A 19,978-nucleotide genomic window follows, 5' to 3' on the forward strand; every position below is an offset into this window, starting at 1 on the left:
TTTGGGAATGTTTAGTTTGCAAAAGAGAAGACTGAGAGGAGACTTAATAGCTGTCTACAAATATCTAAAGGGCTGTCACATTGTAGAAGGATCAACTTTATTCTCATTTGCACAAGGAAAGACTAGAAGCAATGGGATGAAACTGAATGGGAGGAGACACAGATTAGATATTAGAAAAAACTTTTTGACAGTTAGAGTGATCAATGAGTGGAACAGGCTGCCACGAGAAGTGGTGAGTTCTCCTTCAATGGAAGTCTTCAAACAGAGGCTGGACAGACATCTGACTGGGATGATTTAGCGAATCCTGCTTTGAGCAGGGGGTTGGACCAGATGGCCCATGAGGTCCCTTCCAACTCTACGATTCTATGATTCTATGATTCTACTTTGCTTCCTAAATATTCTCTTTTCTACACACATGTAATATCTGTGTGAAAGGCGTGAGGTAGCGTTGCCTGTCATGATGGATTGTTTCATATGTTTGGAAAACATTGTTTAAAAATGTGAGTGTTAAATTATGTTCTAAATGTTGGTGAAGGAGAACACCTGTTTTTAGTTTTACATTAGGAGCACCAGTTACATCTCACTGGACATCTCCAAACATTAGAATCATAAATCCTCATATGTAGGGGAAGGGGAACGTGGAGAAACAGCCTGTGGGTGCTGCTGGACATTGTGGCTAACATCGCCCTGTGTGGGGCCATACTGTTGCCCATGATGGTGTAATTGGCCAGCCTCCTCGGCCTGTTGGGGATACTGGCCAGAGTAATGATGATGGTGAGGGGCTTCTTGTTGGCTATGGTAGGCCCGTGGCTCATACCCACCAACATAGCCAGATCGTCCCCAACCAGGTTGGGACAAGCCTCCAACACTGGGTGGGTACAAGTGGCCATATTGGTGGGGTTGGCTTGAGGAAGACATTTGGGGCTGCGGAATAGAAGGATGGGTAGGGGGAGGAAGGGCTTGAGGTGTTGGCCCACGTATTAGGGGCTGTTCAGACCCTGCTTGAGCAAGCATCTGTGTGGATGGTCTCATGCGCATTAAATTTCATGGTGAGAGCTGCCACCTCTCCAGAAATTCAAAAACCTCATATGGGGTATTGGGGGGGTGCTTGCATCAAGCAGGATCTGAATACAACCCCTAATACGGAGCCTGACCTCACGGGTAAGGGCACGGAGATAAAGGGTGAGGCTACGTGCATAGGCCTCCTCACCATCATCTGTAGTGACTCGGGACAAATAATTCAGCACCCCTGTGTCCACATTGGTCCTGCTCTCTTGAATGGTGACCTGGCCCCTTCTTCTTGTTCGCCGTGATGCTAGAGCAGCCTGTGGGGAGGACCTGATCGGGGCAGTTGGGCTGCTGCTCAAGTTGCCCGGCTCTTCCAGGATGGGTGAGGTGGCAGCAGCAGACCGTCCTGGTGGTGTGGTGTGTAGGCCAGCCATTGTGTGGTCTTGTGATGCCTCCTCTTCAGCCATCCTTCTTGTAGGGGGAGAAGATGGGCCAGCCACCTCATCCCCTACAGGATCTATAATTGGCTCTGCCTCTGAGGCCGTTCCTCGATCCGTAAGGTTGGATTGAGTTCTGTTATGAAATAGAACAGAGGCAAAAATACATCAATATTTTTGTCCCTGTAAAGTATTTGTGTAATGTTTTTGTGTCATGTGGTGTGAGGTATGTACTTACGGTCTCAGATCCAGAATTGGGGCGAGGAAGTTCAGCCGGTCATAGTATATATATTTGCGTTTGACATGTCCAGCATCCCCACTCCTGGACCGCTGCTGGCGTTCCCGGCGGTACTGGTCCCGGATGCTTCTCCACCGTTTCATCACATCTTCCACTGCAATGTGACAGGAAAGATTGTCAAAATCACATATTTGAGAGGTCACATTTTCGAACAGTAGTCTAGGCATGGGGCCTTCTGTGGTGTGCGTTCTACCCATGGTGGCATATGTAATTGGGCCGATACACATGGTCTCATTAGCTCCACTTAAACTAATTTTTTTGGCTAGGAGGATGAGGAGCTTGTGGCCTAACCCCAAATTATGGCTGTGTGAAGCCACGTGTCACATCCAAATGTAACGGCCTGATGAGGCTAAGAAAAGTACATGCACAGGAAGGGGGGTGCTGATTCTAGATTCATTTTATAGCGCGCGCTAAAGGTTAATGATGTTTTTATGGTTGCACTTACGAATTTTATGCTGCTCATCACGTGGTCTGTCACCAAAGTCATGGTACATCTGGCGACTGATGCGCCTCCATGACGCCTCCTTTCTTGTGCGGTTAGCATAGTTTGCATCGCGTGGGTCCCATATTTCTGGACGCTCCTGCACCAGCACAATGAGCATCTCTACATTAATATATGTGGACGCCATGCTGCTGCTGTACTCGGTGGAGGCGTACTTCCTGGATGTCTGGAGCGGTTTTTTAGCTCATTTGCATGTCTAGGCTTCCTGATGATGGATTGGCCCATTTCCTGTTCACCAGCCAAAAGACCTGCGTATTGCTCGCAGGTCACACGTGTGTTCCGTGTGTAATCCGTATTTTTTGCGCACCCATAGACTTGCATTGGCGTACTACGGCCGTAGTACGCTGACAATCGCAGCATGCTGCGAGTGGCACGGAGCATAGGATACGGATGAGAAATATACGCCTGGTGCGAGTGACCCCAAAGAGAATCATTGGTCCGTGTCTAATGCGTGCTTTTTGCGCCTCTCACTCTCCCGTATTCCTCGCCAGTGTGACTCCGGCCTTACTGTGTTACCGTGGCCACTGAAACTTTTCTTGTTTTTTGTCCAAACAATATCTCTTATTCTATTAATAATTGAATGAATCATACACAAACAGGAACATATTAGCCGGGATTGGAGAGATTTTACTCTTGAAAGATTTTTTAAGCGAACCTGTCAGCTGTTTTGCCCGCTGTAAGATGCGGCCACTACCTTTCAGGGCTTATCTGCAGCATTCCGGACCTGCGACACCCATAGAACCAGACCGCACCGGACCCCCCCCCCCCCTCCCCTGGGTGAGGATAATAAAACTTATTTTTCTTATCTTTCAGATCAGATCGGGGGCTTATCTACAGCATTATAGAATGCTGTAGATAAGCCCTGAAAGACAGTGGCCGCATCTTATAGCGGCCAAAACAGCTGACAGGTTCCCTTTAAGATGTCTGTTCTTAACAGGAACCATGAAATTATGAAAATACAATTTGCAGATATCAAATTATAAAGATTTAAAGGAAAGCTGTCATCAGAAAATTAGGCTTTTGTGTTACACATTTCTTGTTTTTCATATCATTATTTTTTTTTTTATAAAAAAGAAATGAATAATCTTGCAATTTTCACATTGGCCACTAGGATTTTTTTTTAGATTCCTAAACTTCCTGTGCTTTCAGAAAGTCTTAAGGCCCCGTCACACACAGCGACGCACCAGCGATCCTGACAATGATATGACCTTGTCAGGATCACTGGTGTGTCGCTACATGATCGCTGGTGAGCTGCCAAACAGGCAGCTTCACCAGCGATCAGGACCAGCGATGACGCGGGTAACAAGCGCGCACGTCGCTTAGTTACCCGCTGTGTACCTTAGATACCAGCGTCCTGGCGCTGGGAGCTGGTAACCAAGGAAAACAGCGGGTTTCTAAGTGCCGCGTGGCGCTTAGAAACCCGCTGTTTACCTTGGTTACCAGCTCCCAGCGCCAGCACGCTGGTATCTAAGGTACACAGCGGGTAACTAAGGCTAGTTTCAGACTAGCGTTTTTGCCAGCAGCGCCCGGCGCCGCTAAGCCCCGCTCCCTGCCGCGCCCCCTTCAGTCATCTCCGCCTATTATCGCACATCGCTGCATGCGATCTGAACACCCTATCTTTAGCATAGGGTGCGCAGACTGTGCGCTTGTAGGATTTTGCATGCGCTGCGCCCTTTTGACGGTGCGCCGAGCGCACCAAAAAGCAACATGGTGCGTTCGGCGCACGTCGGTGCACCGTCAAAAGGGCGTAGTGCACGCAAAATCCTACTAGCGCATGGCCAGCGCATGGTCTGCGTACCCTATGCTAAAGATAGGGTGTGCAGATCGCATGCAGCGATGTGCGATACTAGGCGGAGATGACTGAAGGAGACACTTCAGGGGGTGGGGCTTAGGCTGGTTTCACATTTGCGTTTTTTAGCGCTGGAAAAAAACGCTAACCTGCGCATGCGTTTTTTCCCCTATATTTAACATGGGTGCGCATACCTGCGCGCTTGTAAGCGCATGTATGCGATTTTCATGCGCTGCGTTTTTTTGGGGTGTGCGATTGGATTTTCCAGACGCATCATGTTGCATTTTTTGGCCCTGCAAAAAAGCGCATGCGCACATATGCGCACGTTTTGCGCTAAAAATGGCCATTATAGCCTATGGATGCGCATATGTGCGCACTGGCATGCTCATGTAAGCGTTTTTTTGCATATGCGTTTTTTTTTTTAACCATGGAATTTAGGGGTTTGAGTTAGAGTTAGGGTTAGTTAAGGGGGTTTAGGGTTAGGGTTAGGGTCAGGGTCAGGGTTAGGGTTGGGTTTTGGGTCAGGGTTAGGGTTTAGTATGGTTTGGTTAAGGGTTAGGGTCAGGGTTAGGGTCAGGATTAGGGTTAAGTATGGTTTTGTTAAGGGTTAGGGTCAGGGTTAGGGTTAGGGTCAGGGTTAGGGTTAGGGTCAGGGTTAGGGTTAGGGTCAGGGTTAGGGTTAAGTATGGTTTTGTTAAGGATTAGGGTCAGGGTTAGGGTCAGGATTAGGGTTAAGTATGGTTTTGTTAAGGGTTAGGGTCAGGGTTAGGGTCAGGGTTAGGGTTAGGGTCAGGGTTAGGGTTAGGGTCAGGGTTAGGGTTAAGTATGGTTTTGTTAAGGATTAGGGTCAGGGTTAGGGTCAGGATTAGGGTTAAGTATGGTTTTGTTAAGGGTTAGGGTCAGGGTTAGGGTTAGGGTTAGGGTCAGGGTTAGGGTCAGGATTAGGGTTAGGGTTAGGGTTAGGGTTAGGGTCAGGGTCAGGGTTAGGGTTAAGTATGGTTTTGTTAAGGGTTAGGGTCAGGGTTAGGGTTAGGGTTAGGGTTAGGGTCAGGGTTAGGGTCAGGGTTAGGGTTAGGGTTAGGGTTAGTTAGGGTTTAGGGTTTGGGTTAGGGTTAGGGTTAGTTAGGGTTTAGGGTTTGGGTTAGGGTTAAGTATGATTTGGTTAAGGGTTAGGGTCAGGGTTAGGGTCAGGGTTAGGGTTAGGGTCAGGGTTAGGGTTAGTAAAGTCATGGTTTGGGTAGTGTGAGGGGCCACCTAAAAATGTTGGAAAAAAACGCAAACGCGGTAAAAACGCGCTAAAAACGCATACAAACGCATAAAAACGCTGCGTTTTTTTCATGCATGCTCATAAAAATGCTTGAAAAAAACGCAGCAGTTGTATGCTTATGTATGCGTTTTTTCAATGCGTTTTTTTGCGGGAAAAACGCGCTGCAAAAAAAAGCAAGTGTGAAACTAGCCTTAGCGGCGTCCTGCGCTGCTGTCAAAAACCCTAGTCTGAAACTAGCCTAAGCGCTAAGAAACTCGCTGTTTTCCTTGATTACCAGCTCCAGCTCGCTGATCGTTGGTCTCCCGCCTGCCATACGCAGCGATGCATGCTGGCCAGCGGGAGACCCAACAATTGAAAAAATTTCCAGGGCTTTCAAGCACGATCAGCGATACCCGGCAGGGGGGCCGGTCGCTGAAACCTGTCACACACAGCGATATCGCTGATGTGTCACAAAACTTGTGACTCGGCAGCAATCTCGCTAGCGATCTCGCTGTGTGTGACGGGGCTTTAAGGAGGGCACCGTATCATGAGGGGCAGGATTACAATGACCGGTAAGGGTATGTTCACACTCTGCGGAATTTTCTGCACAGAATCTGCATCTCTTGGCAGAAAACGCAGGCCAAAATGTTTGCGGATTTCATGTAGAATTGATGCAGATTTCTTGCGTATTTCTTGCGGATTGTCATGCGTTTTTTGTTTTGCGGATTTGCCTTAACGTATAGTCAATGGGTGCAGAACCGCCACAGATCCGCACAAAGAATTGACTGCTGCGGAAAATAAAACGCTGCGAATCCGCTCGGATTTTTCCTCAGCATCTAAACACCAGTTCTCAAATTCCCATTGACTATCATTGGTACTGTACTACACTGCAGAGTTGATGCAATTTCGCGCATCCAAAAACACAGCAGAAACGCATCATAATCTGCAACGTGTGCACACAGCCTTAGGCTATGTGCACACGGTGCGGATTCTGCTGTGGAATTTTCCGCGCAGATTTTGCTAAATCTGCAGGTAAAATGACCTGCGTTTTACCTGCAGTGTTAGTGCAGATTTAGTGCAGTTTTTGTGCGGATTTCCCCTGCAGTTTTCACCTGCAGATTTCTATAATGTAGCAGATGAAATACTGCTGCAGAACGGCACAAAAGAAGTGACATGCTGCAGTTTTAAATCTGCACCAAATCTGCGAGGAAAAATCTGCAGCATGTGCACAGCGTTTTTTGGTTTACATAGCCTTAAATAGTACTGTACATCACTTGCAGTTCTGCAGGGCCAAATCTGCTGCAGAACTGCACCAGAATCTGCACCGTGTGCACATACCCTTACTCCTCTGTACACAGCTGATAGCGCAGGGTCCATCACATGATGTCACAGCTGATCCTGCTCTCCCTCCTTTCACAATGATCATTGCATACTCTCTTTAGGTGCTTCAATACCAAAGATAGGGCTGGAGTCTGTGTATTATGGTTAATGGGCATAGTTACATAGGTGGAAAAAAGAACTATGTCCATCAAGTTCAACCTTTCTCCACCAATAGTACATTTTGTCACTAATTTAACTATAACCTGCAATGTTATGTGTATCAATATCAAGGAAATCATCCAGTCCTTTTTTAAAAACATTCCACAGTCTGACTGCTCTAACTGTAAAGAACCCATTCCTATTTAACTCCCGGAATTGCTTTTCTTCCACCCGTAATGTGTGCCCCCTGGTCCTTAGAAGGAATAAGTCATACACCAGTCCTCTGTAGTGACCAAACATATGGATCTCCTTTGACGGTATATTTCCATGGTATGTATATGCTGCGGGTTGGACGATGCGTACCTCCGCAGCAGCCAGATGTTACAGCGTAGTGGAGGGGATTTCATGAAATCCCATCTTCACTATGCATGCAGGGAAGCCTGGAGGCATAACTGGACATGCAGCGTGTCTTTCCAGTCCGCAGCATGTCTATTTATCTTGCGGAGACGCAAGATAAAGTCACCTATACAATGTATAGGATGTGGTGCGTACAAAAGCCAGCAGCGCTTTGGACGAAGTGGACATGTGCTGCGTCCAAAGCACTGCCAGTTTGAGCACATGGAAACTAACTCTGAGGCATCTTTATTCTAAGCTGAACAAGCCTAACTTTTTATTTATTTTACTCACTTATATAGCACCATTAATTCCACAGCTTTACAGACATTGTCCCCGATGGGGCTCACAATCTAGATTCCCTATCAGTATGTCTTTGGAATATGAGAGGAAACCAACACAAACACGGGCATAACATGCAAACTCCTTTCAGATGTTGTTCTTGGCGGGAGTTGAGCCCAGGACCCCAGCGCTGCAAGGCTGCAGTGCTATCCACTGAGCCACCATGCTGCCACTTTTCCAACCTCTCATCATATGAGAGGCCTTCCAGTCCATGCATTTGCCCAGCTTTAAACTGAGTAACTTCTGAATATCATTTTTAACTGAAACAACAGGAAGTTAAACTCTAAAAAGCCCAAGTGGCCAGTGTGTTAATTGTTAGATTTATATTTCTATTTTTAGTACAGATTGTGATATGAGAAAAAAAATTGCTAAAAATGAAAATTAAAAGCATTTAACACAAAAACCTGATTTGAGCAAAATGTTATTTTCTGATGTTGGCTTCACTTTAAAGGGGACCTTTCACCAAATTGTTCATGTTGAAATAGACACATAATGTATTCGTGTCTGTAGAGCAGAATAAAACTTTTTTTTCTTTTATTTCACCTCTTTGTGGTGTTGGTATTTGCAATCAAAGTATTTGACACCTAATGAGTTAATAGTTTCTCAGTCCAACTGGGTTTTCACTGGGGGTTTGTACTACTTCTCCCTCTGGTAGGAAACGCTTAGGCTGTGTGCCCATGTTGCGTTGCGTTTTTTAAGCATTTTGGCCGCTGCGGAAACTCTTAAAAAATGCATCCCATGCAATCCTGTGGGATTCCGCAGTTGCTGTGCCAATGCTGCGGATTTTTCCGTTGCGGAATCGCATAGCGGTAAAATCCGCGGCATGTTCATTATTTCTGCGTAATCACGGCGATTCTGCCACCATAGGATTGCATTGAAGCGCCCACTTTACGCATGTGGCTATGCCCACCATGCGTAAAGTGAGCGCTTCATGTGCGGATGGTATCCAGTGTCTGGAGGAGAGGAGACTGTCCGCCAAGCTCTGGGTACCAGATTCCTGTAAAAAATACACTTAAAATAAAAAATAGAGATATACTTACCCTCTGTCGGCCCCCGGAGTCGTCCCGGCCCTCATTGGTGCTGCCAGCAACTTCCGCTCCCAGGGATGCATTGCGTGAATGACCTCTGATGACGTAGCAGTCTCTCGTGATACTACTTCATCAGAGGTCATTCACGCAATGCATCCCTGGGAGCGGAAGTTGCTGGCAGCACCAATGAGGACCGGGACGACTCTGGGGGCCGACAGAGGGTGAGTATATCTCTATTTTTTATTTTTTTTATTATTTTAAACATTCTGTCTTTTACTATTGATGCTGCTGCATAGGCAGCATCAATAGTAAAAAGGTGGTCACACTTGTCAAGCACTATGCTTGACAAGTGTGACCAACCTGACAATCACTTTTCCAAACGATGCTTCAAATCGCTTGGAAAAGCGCAAGCTAAAAACGCTTGCAAAACGCATGCGAATTCCGGACAATTCTGCAGCATTTCTGCAACGTGGGCACAAAGCCTTACAGCAAAGTTCTCACTGTGTGAGATGATTGGCAGACAGCCCTGATCTCCTGGTCTAACCTTTCGGTGGTTTGTGTGTGGTCAAATGTTAATAAACAAGAATGAGGTAATCCTATTGATAGGCTATCAGTGTTGTGATTATGGAAAACCTGTTAATCCCTTTCACGGCCACATAACAAATTTATGTGATCTGGTCGCAGCGGATGTACAGAGGGGGCTCTGTTTCTGAGCCTGCACTCATACCCGACAAATGCTGGCTGTGTTACAGCAGTAGCCGCATCTTGCTCTCACTATTGCGGTTCAACCATTTAAAAGCTGCTGTCAATCATTGATTCATCAATTTCAGTTCACTCACTCATTCATCATTGGACACCCCGGAGGACCCCATCTTGGTTCTCTCATGAAGCTCAGCCAGAGGTGGGCTCCATAAGAGAACCTCAAAATTAATATAAACTGTGGTATTGCAGTATATATAAGTGATCAAATGATCACAGGTTCACATTCCCTAAAAAGACTAAAAAAAATGTAAAAAAATGTATAAGTTTAACTTACACCCCTTTTCCAATGTAATTACAGTAAATAAACATTTTGTATCACCGCATCTGTAAAAATCCAATCTATCAAGATATAAACTTATTTTAATCATACATTAAACTGCAAAGAAAAAATACCGTAAGCCAAAATGCAGGAATCATATAACATTTCAACAAAATGATCAAAACATTGTATGAATGCCAAAATCAGTATCTAGAAAAAATAGCTAAGAATAAGCCCTCACTCAGCTTTATGGATGGGAAAATAAAAAAAGTTATAGGTTAGGTCTTGGAAAATGGCGACACAAATCAATTTTTTTTTTAAATAAAATGCTGAATTTTTTTGATCACTGCAATTTTAAAAAAAGAGCTCATGACTTTGATACTTGTATTGACCTATAAAATAATATTGACAGGTTTTTGTTTTTTACTACATAATGAATGCCATATATTAAAAAAAAAAAAACTAAAGACAATCACTGTCTGTCTTGACCACAGAACTGAATATTGAGGTGAGGGATGTCATCTGCAATGGTCAGGTCAGTCATTAGTGGCCTATTGTTGTGGATAGGAGTTAGCATATTTTGGGGGGAATAATGGTTTATCCTTATAGAATAGGTGATAATGTGCTAATTGCTTGGTGCCTGTCTCCTGAGACACCAGAGATCATGTGATTGTAAGGGGGTGAGATAGAATGACCTTTTTGCTTCCCTTCTTCTAATTGCCTTTTATCTGTTGATGTTTACATATGTTAATGTTAATAATGTCTATGATAAATGCTTACGGTACTGCTACATAGAAATATGTATTATCGCTCATGTTTTATGGTACTGCCACATTTACATATGTGTTACCATCCTTTGGAGAACTGTATGATGTTGTGTTGTGTTTCTAAGGCCATGTGCACACGGTGCGGATTCTGCTGCGGATCCGCAGCGTTTCAGACTCTGCGGGTCCGCAGCAGATTTAGGTGCGTTGTACAGTACCATTGTTTTCAATAGTAAACTGAAAAACGCTGTGCACATGCTGTGGATTTTTCCACGCGCATCTGCTGCGGGTTCAAATCCGCAGCATGTCAATTCTTTGCATGGATACTGCTGCAGTTTCACACCTTCTCCATTGTAGAGGTGTGAAACCGCAGGCTAATTCCAAATCCGTGCGGAAAAATCTGCAGGACCAAAAACAACGTGTGCACATAGTCTTAGTGTCAAACTGTATATAATGTAATGTGACTAATGTTCATGTACAGTTTAGGGTCAGTAAAGTGCATCCTTTTGGAACATTAGAGGAGGCCACTTTATTATATAGTTCTTATACACAAGAGTAAGTGTAGTTCATTTGTGAGCCACTAGATGGGGGCATACTAGTGTGCACTGTTAGGTATAATTGACAGGATGCTCATAGAGAGTTAAGTGTAGGAGGGACTGCCAGGTGGTAAGACAGGAGTTTGTAGGAAGTTAGGTCAGACAGGGCCAAGTGTCCACATGGGCTATAGGCCTGGACAGCTCGGCAGCCACGTAACGTTAAAGCGATGCTGCCCACGTTATCCACGGCCACTATGCATCATAGCAGTGGGCCAGAACAGGGAAGTAAAGATGTGGTGACTCATTGCCTGGGCGGATGCCTTTAGGGCAGGAATCGGTTGGAGTGAGGAGTTGAAGGAAGTTGGAGCTTCGATGAGATCGGTACAGATGGGCCGGATGCTTTACCAGAGGCAACCAAACCTGGTGACTGATGATTTTGAGTCTGGGACGAAAGAGGCAGAAGGAATTGTCATCATGGCGAGGTCAGGCCAGGAAGGAACTGGGGAGCAGTCTAGGACAGTCAGGTCCCGGCGTGTACTGCACAGAAGCGACAGTCAGAAAGGGAAAGATAAGGAAACAAGTGAATTCCATGATGTACCAACTGTGGATGTAACGTGTGAAGTATTCAGTAAAGGGAATGTTAAAGTTATCTTGGACTGTGTCTCCATTGCTGGGGGTCGCCTGGAAAAGGGACCGTCGTTGCCTGGGAAGTGCCCGGGGGAATCTGAATTTGGAGATGCAGGTACGCTGAAGAGAAGAATACAGTTTTCTGTAGGGGAAGGACTGGACATAGATGTAGTACTTCAGGTCATGACTACAGTCCTGTCCCTCCCTCACATGATCAGGGATCTGGAACCTTCAAGCGGAGCTGAGGTCCCACTGGTCAGATCCCAGTGATCAACAAGTTATCCCAGAGCCCCGGTACGCTAATTTGAAATCAGCCTTAGTGTGGGAGAAATATGTTGGAATTTGCACCAAATAGACTGTTGTGCTTTCCTTGCATTTTTTTGTTTTTTAGCAATTCTGTGCCTCATCTGGCAAATGGTTGCCTCCATGGAAAAAGGCATCTCCTAATAATCACCATTGTGTGCTGAAAAATGCTACTTTCGAGTACAAATGTATTAACGTTCTGTAAACTTACACTAGACAGTCTAAAGATGCACCAGATCAGTTTTTCTTGTTGCCTAAATGCTTTTATTTTCTCCAAAAGTGTTGCATGAGTGATAAATATGGCGCATGTTTGTACCTTCACTTAGGCTAAGTGCACACGTTGCAGAAAATTTCTGCACAAAAACCTGAATCCCTTCCCAGAAACCGCACCTATTTTTCCGCGGCGGTTTTTGTGCGTTTTTTGCGCAGTTTTGATGCGTTTTTGATGTGTTTTTTACCGCAGCGGTTTCTAAAAGCATGGGAGAAGCCTAAACCGCGGAAAAAAACGCAAAATTAAGGTGCATGCTGCGGTTTTTACCGCGATGCGGTTTTTTCGCGGTAAAAAACGCATCAATGTGCACAAAAAGTGCAAAATGCATAGAAATGACTGTGCACCTTATTTTTAGCGGTTTTATAGCGGTTTTATAGTGAAAACCGCGGTAAAAACCGCTAAAAAAACGCTGTGTGTGAACACAGCCTAAAAGTGATAAAAAAAATTCCTATTCTGCGAGCGCAGAGCTTCATTTTTTTTTAATTGAATAAATGGTACGTGCCTCAGTGGTAAGCGCATTTATTTGCAGCTGCATACCAATACATACTTTTGCTTAGTAAAGTACCAGTGATACTTGTTGGTGTTTTATTGCATCTTTACAAATAACCCTTCTGCCAAAGCTGTTTGTCCAGTTTTTAATGTCACCGCCCTGGTGGGTAAAAACTGCAACATATTTTGCAATCCATAAATCAGGCTTACATAACTGATCATCACCATATCACCACATACTTTTTAAAGTGAACTGATCTCTGCTTTTCTGATATACTGTATATGTACAAATCTATATAATACATAACAGTGGCTGCCTCTGTACTCCTGAACTTGACATCATATGGAAATGTATGTCACATGTTAGAAAGGGGTAACGATAAAAGCCCCCCTATTCATCATTTGTAGGGGGTGGAAGTCACTTTTCATTTTTTGTATTGTGGTATTCTTTGGCTTTTTTTACACCAAATTGTTAAAAAAAGGCACATGTAGTTCAGGAATTTTGCACCAAGTAAAAAATGGACTTTATATTTATTTTTAAGCTTTTCCGCCAAATAGCGCAAGAATTGAGCTCTGCTGTTCAAATAAATCACTCCTGGGGGGAACTGGGATGCAATTGCGACAAATTTTGTTATTGTTTCAAATAACGAATCAGGCAAAGACATCTAGAAACCCTACACACAGTGGAAAACGTTAAAAAAAAATCCAAAAAGGCAAACCTATACGATATAATATACTGTAGACTTAAAAAGGCACAAATGGAAAGATGAATATGGGATGTAAAAAAAAAAAAAGTGAACAGTAAAAATGCAACAGAAAACAGGTACAAATTCAATAAAGAATTGGGCCTAAGAAGCTATAGCCTAAAAACAGCAGCCCGCAGCTGCCCAGAAAAGGCGCATCTATTAGATGCGCCTTTTTGGTGCTTTGCCCGGCTCTTCCCACTTGCCTTGTAGCAGTGGCAAGTGGGGTAATATTTGTGGGATTGATGTCACCTTTGTATTGTTAGGTGACATCAAGCCCGCTGTTACGGTGTGGCGGAAAAATAAAGGAGTACCTGGAAGTGGACCCTCTGGGTCACGGCTCCAGAGCCCCCAGAGGCGAGTGCCCAGGTGAGGACCACCACCTATACAGGGAGTGTTAGGGACAGACCTCCCGGGGATAGAGCCGCGACAGCCGGAACCAAAGGGACGACTGAGGTACGAGGACAGAAGGCAGTGTACAGGGTGAGGCGGTAGCTAGTGGGTGCGGAATCGGGGACCCAGGGAGACACAGGAATGGAGGCTGTAGATGTAAAGAAGCAAGCAAATGAACACAGGCTGTACAGCAAATAACTGAGACGCGGAGGGAAATCACCAGGGAGACAGGGAGGGCAGAGCACAGGAAAGCTAGACCGAGGTTAGGCAGGCAGAACCACGGTACTAAACGCAGCACAGACAGAGGACAAGAGGGCCTGAGGACACAGAGAGCGAAGCTGCGGACAGCGTCACCGCATGAGATAATCAGGCGTCTTACCAGAGCTGACGCCGAACATATGTAGCGGTGGGTGCCGCCATATTGGGGGCGGGGCCTAGCGCGTCAGCTTACCCAGGAGGCTGAGGGCCGTGGGCGGGAGCCCGGTGCCGAGGGAGCCGGAGGCCAGGCGCGGGGACGCGCCGGGAGGCAGGAGTGCGCCGGACAGCGCGCGCAAGAAGACCCTGCGCTGTGACACCCACTATAAGACACCCATCCATTACTAATCCTATAGTGATTTGTTAAATAAAGACACAGCCAGAATAAAGTCCTTTATTTGAAAAAATTACAGACTCCTTTTTTAATCATAGAATCATAGAATCGTAGAGTTGGAAGGGACCTCCTGGGCCATCTGGTCCAACCCCCTGCTCAAAGCAGGATTCGCTAAATCATCCCAGTCAGATGTCTGTCCAGCCTCTGTTTGAAGACTTCCATTGAAGGAGAACTCACCACTTCTCGTGGCAGCCTGTTCCACTCATTGATCACTCTGTCAAAAAGTTTTTTCTAATATCTAATCTGTGTCTCCTCCCATTCAGTTTCATCCCATTGCTTCTAGTCTTTCCTTGTGCAAATGAGAATAAAGTTGATCCTTCTACAATGTGACAGCCCTTTAGATATTTGTAGACAGCTATTAAGTCTCCTCTCAGTCTTCTCTTTTGCAAACTAAACATTCCCAAATCCTGCAACCTTTCCTCATAAGACAGGGTTTGCAGACCGGTCACCATTCTGGTCGCTCTTTTCTGAACTTGCTCCAGTTTGTTGATGTCTTTTTTAAAATGTGGTGCCCAAAACTGGACACAATATTCCAGATGAGGTCTGACCAAAGAGGAGTAGAGGGAAATAATGACTTCACATGATCTAGACTGTATGCTTCTGTTAATACATCCTAGAATTGCATTTGCCTTTTTTGCTGCTGCATCACACTGTTGACTCATATTCAGTCTGTGATCTATTAGTATACCCAAGTCTTTTTCACATGTGCTGTCACTTAGCCCTATTCCTCCCATTCTATATATGCTTTTTTCATTTTTATTGCCCAGATGTAGTATTTTGCATTTCTCCCTGTTAAAAACCATCCTGTTAGTTGCTGCCCACTTCTCCAGTTTATTTAAATCTTTTTGAATCCTCTCTCTCTCTTCTCTAGTATTAGCTATCCCTCCTAGCTTTGTGTCATCAGCAAATTTAATCAGTTTACCCTCAATTCCTTCATCTATATCGTTGATAAAGATGTTGAACAATACAGGGCCCAGGACAGAGCCCTGTGGTACCCCACTTGAGACATTCTTCCAACTGGATGTGCAGACATTTACGACCACTCTTTGGGTCCGATCACTAAGCCAGTTATGAATCCACCTAACAGTTGCCTTGTCCATTCCATACTTAGTCATTTTTTCAATAAGGATTGTATGAGAGACTTTGTCAAATGCTTTGCTGAAGTCAAGATATACTATATCTACAGCATTTCCTTGATCCACCCAATCAGTGATACCGTCATAGAAGGAAATTAAGTTAGTCTGACATGACTTATTAGTTACAAACCCATGCTGACTCTGTTTAATCACTTCATTCTAATCCAGGTATTGACATACATGTTGTTTAATAATTTGTTCAAAGATCTTTCCTGGTATAGAAGTCAGACTCACCGGCCTATAGTTGCCTGGGTCCACCTTCTTCCCCTTTTTGAAGATAGGAACAACATTTGCTCTTCTCCAGTCTTCTGGCACTTCTCCTGTTCTCCAAGAATTTTCAAAGATTATGGAGAGGGGTTCAAAAATTTCTTCTGCTATCTCCTTCAGTACTCTGGGGTGTAATTCATCTGGACCTGGAGACTTGAATTCATTTAGGTTAGCTAAGTGTTTCCTCACTATCTTTCTGTTTATAGATATCCTGGATTCTTCTATTCCCTTAATAGGACAGTGAATAACAGTTGATGTTACATTTCCTTTCTGAGAGAAAACAGATGCAAAATAGGAATTTAAAAGTTCAGCCTTCTCAACATCCTGTCTTACCATTTCATCATTTTCATCCTGTAAAAATCCTATAGCATCTTTGACTTTTCTTTTACTTTTGACATATCCCCAAAATCCTTTATTATTGCTTTTGACATCTCTTGCAAGCCTCAATTCATTTTCAGCTTTAGATAATCTGATTTTTGCCCTGCAGGTTCTGCAGACAGCATTATATTCTTCTTTAGATATGCCTCCCTCTTTCCATTTTATAAACATAATCTCAAACCATACTTACTGCATCACCTTTCCAAGTGAAACCCTCGATCTCCTGTAATAAAAATAGAATAAAAAAACAACAATATACCATACCTGTGCGTTGTTGTGTCCCACGCCGTAATCCATTTATTGGGGCTAAATAGTTTTCAATCTGGATGGTGCCAAGGTGCGACTGTCTCGGCTGAAAACCACTGTTGAATGAGCTGCTGAGAGCGCAGCATCAGTCACCGTGGGTGATATCATTTAGGCCGGGCTGAACTGCGGTGGCCTCAGGACTGTGGGGAATGCCAGTGATGATGTCGCCACAGCATCATTCACCTGTGGTGACATCATCACTGGCATTTCCCCACAGTCCTGATGTATCACTGCTGGTGACTGATGCTGTGCTCTCAGCAGCTCATTCACCAGTGGTTGTCAGCCGGGACGGTCGCATCTTGGCACCGTCCAGTTTCAAAACTATTTAGCGCCAAGACATGGATTATGGCGTGGGACACAACGACGGACAGATATGGTATATTGTTGTTTTTTCATTTTATTTTTATTACAGGAGATCGAAGGCTTCGCTAGAATTAGGCGATGCAGTAAGTATGGTTTAATTGAGATGCATATAGGCGTCTGTGTCATTTTTTCAAATAAAGGACTTTATTCTGACTGTGTCGTTATTTAATAAATCACTATAGGATTAGTAATGGATTGGTGTCTTAAAGCGACCTCTCCATTACTAAGCCATGTGCTTGATGTCACCTTACAATACAAAGGTGACATCAACCCCACAAATACTACCCCACTTGCCCCCGCTACAGGGCAAGTGGGAAGAGCAGGGCAAAGAGCCAGAAAAGGCGCATCTAATAGATGCGCCTTTTCTGCGCAGCTGCTGTTTTTAGGCTGGGGGGCCTATATCAATGGCCTCTTACCAGCCTAAGAATACCAGCCCACAGTTTTGTGCTTTAGCAAGGCTGGTTGGCAAAAATGGGGGGTCCCCACGCCGTTTTTTAAAAAATTAATATTAAACATCGTGGGGACCCCTCTATTCTTGATAACCATCCTTGCTGACAGCTGAGGGTTGCAGCCCCCAGCTGTGAGTTTTGCCTGGTTGGTTGAAGAAAATAGAGGGGAACCCACATTGGGTTTTTCATTAGATCGCAGGCGGTGGCTGAGGATAACCCCGATCATCTGTCTCCTGCTGGCACTGTTGTTAGCGGCAGCAAGTGTTGGATGATGGGAGTAATTGTCCCAAAGTCCCCACCTGCTGTCATCTTTCGGACTTTAATATAACTCTCATCGTTCTCCCCTGCTCGCGTTGATCGCCGTCAGAGCAGGGGAGAACGATGAGAGCCGTCTTCAGCACCTGCTGCCGGGGAACTGCGCTTACTGTAGCGCTTCTTCCCTGGTGGCCGTCCGTGTGGTACTGATGCGGCACACGGTTGCCACATGTGTACCGCACTCATTACACACACGGACACGTTTATCTCCTGAAACGTTTTTTTCCGGTACTGGAAATATCAGGACGTGTGAAAGAGGCCTAACTGCGGGTCTCCTGTCAGCAACCTGACAGCCTCATATATTCTTATGAGGTTGTAAAGTTTGGATTAGGAGACCCGTAGTCAGTTACACACACATCTCAATTTGGCCCCAAGGTCCTTTTACAACTGCTGATCAGCTGAGTACTGATCCTCAATATAGGGAGTCATTCAATGATGGTTAATCCCATAAGGACCGTATGAGTTGTTTTTTTTTTTTTTTTTGCTCTTTCGTTTTCTCCTCCCCATTTTCCAAATTATAACTTGTTTTATTTTTCCATCCACGTAGACATATGTTTGCTTGTCAATTGCGGGACAAGTTGAAGTTTGACACTATTAGTTTTACTATGCATTGTTCCGAAAAATGGGAAAAAGATATTCCAAGTGGGTTGAAATGGAGAAAAAAATTCATTTTCTCCATTGTTTATTCAGGTTTGTTCCATTGTGATGAAAATCTCTGGATTATAGCAATATCAAACTTGTATGGAATTTTTTTGATGAATAAAATTCACAAAATATATTTTAATAGATCAGTTCTTTATGGGCACGATGATGCTGAATACGGTATATATTTATTTTTTATTTACCGGTATCTTATTTTTACTGAACAATTTGAATTTATGTATATACTCGCTGAAGAGCCCTGCGTTGCCTGGGCATAGTAACCAACTGTGGTTAGTTATAACAAATTATAATGATTATATTGCACATAAAAACTGCGCATCTAATCCTATCCTGTGTGATAATGACTGCTGAGCCATAAGGTAAAAAAAGAAAATTTTTTCAGCTCACCCTAAAGAAGACAGCTATAAGTCGGATCGGTGCACGGAATGTGGAAACAGGATCCCTCTGCAGCAAAGCGTAATATGGAAAAAAATTCCAGCATCCAGATCAGTAATTAGGTTAAAAAAATTTTTATTCCTTTATTCCAAAATTTAAAAAAATCATAAGATTCTCCATCATGATAAGAGACGCATCAGGACGTGTAGTTGGACGCGTTTCGGACAAAAAAACAGTCCTTATTCTAAGACAACACATAATACATCTGAACACATGCTTATAAAGGGAAACAAAGGAAGTCAAGGAACAATCAAGACTAAACATAGCCAGCTGATTAATAGGAGGTAGTAAGTCAAAATCACACTTACAAAACACTCAAAATCTCATTCCTAATATTCATACCCGTTGGAACTCTGCTTTGTAACAATAACATCCATTTTGCCTCTCGGCTTAATAATAAATCATTTAAATTTCCACCTACCCTTTTTGTCTGCACCTTCTCTATGGCATTAACCCTAAAGTTGCTGAGATCTCCTTTATGTATATGCAAAAAATGTCGAGAAGCAGCAGACAAACTGCGTGTGGTAGTGTGACCTACGTCATAAACGTGCTCGGAAATACGACGTCTCAAGGTGCGTGAAGTATTTCCCACATACTGAATATTACAATCCACGCATGTTATGACATAGATCACACCAGTGGAACCACAGTTCAAAAAAGATTTTATTTTAAATTCCTTTCCATTAACAGAAGATACTATTTTTTCTGTGTTCCACATAAACCTACATAGCCCACAGTTTTTCTGAGCACATTTAAAAGATCCACAAGTGGGTAACCAATTAGTTATACTTGCTGAACTGTCTGAAAAAAATTTATTAGCATGTCTATTGACACTAGTATGATCACTTGGAGATACCTTATTAGCAATAGTTTTATTCCTCCTAGAAACAAATCTAATCCCATCCTTCAGTATATTCTTTAATGTATCATCAACATAAGGAGGTTTTTCCACCTTTGTTTCGTCCTATCATATTGGGCATAGGATCCCTTAATGAAAATTTGTCAGAATGGTGGGATGCAAGATTAAAACCTCTAGCCACTATTTCACCTAGCTATGTGCAGGATTCCAAGCATGTTCTTAGTATTTTTTCTCAGGTGGAATGGCGGAGTTCCTTTTGTTGGCTCACTTGTGATGTACAAAGTTTGTACACTTCCATCCCACACGATTTGGCTATTTTGGCTCTTACTACTTATTTACAGAAATACAGTAATTTTTCAGAAGATTTACAGATGTATTTGATTGAAGTGACCTATTTTTTGTTAAAAAACAATTTTTTTTCTTTTTTGGATGATCTTTATTTACAGGTGCAAGGCTGTTCTATGGGTTCCAAGTTTTCACCGTCTCTTG

At 43.9% G+C, this 19,978-nt stretch overlaps 1 protein-coding gene across 4 annotated transcripts in view; it reads left to right on the forward strand.

Annotated features, from left to right (window-relative positions):
• Positions 1-19,978, forward strand: part of SEC24D (SEC24 homolog D, COPII coat complex component) — a 177,895-nt gene that overhangs the window by 23,924 nt on the left and 133,993 nt on the right. Inside the window, exon 1 of one of the 4 annotated variants that reach the window (XM_073571859.1) lies at positions 6,970-7,089. The exons of the other annotated variants lie outside the window; for them this stretch is intronic. The gene's annotated coding sequence lies outside the window, so the exon portion shown is untranslated. Of the gene's footprint in view, positions 1-6,969; positions 7,090-19,978 lie in introns of those variants that run through there. 4 annotated transcript variants of the gene reach the window in all.

This window comes from Dendrobates tinctorius, unplaced genomic scaffold (assembly GCF_039654945.1).
Source record: "Dendrobates tinctorius isolate UK_male_01 unplaced genomic scaffold, ASM3965494v1 ptg000030l, whole genome shotgun sequence".
Classification (NCBI taxonomy): domain Eukaryota; kingdom Metazoa; phylum Chordata; class Amphibia; order Anura; family Dendrobatidae; genus Dendrobates; species Dendrobates tinctorius.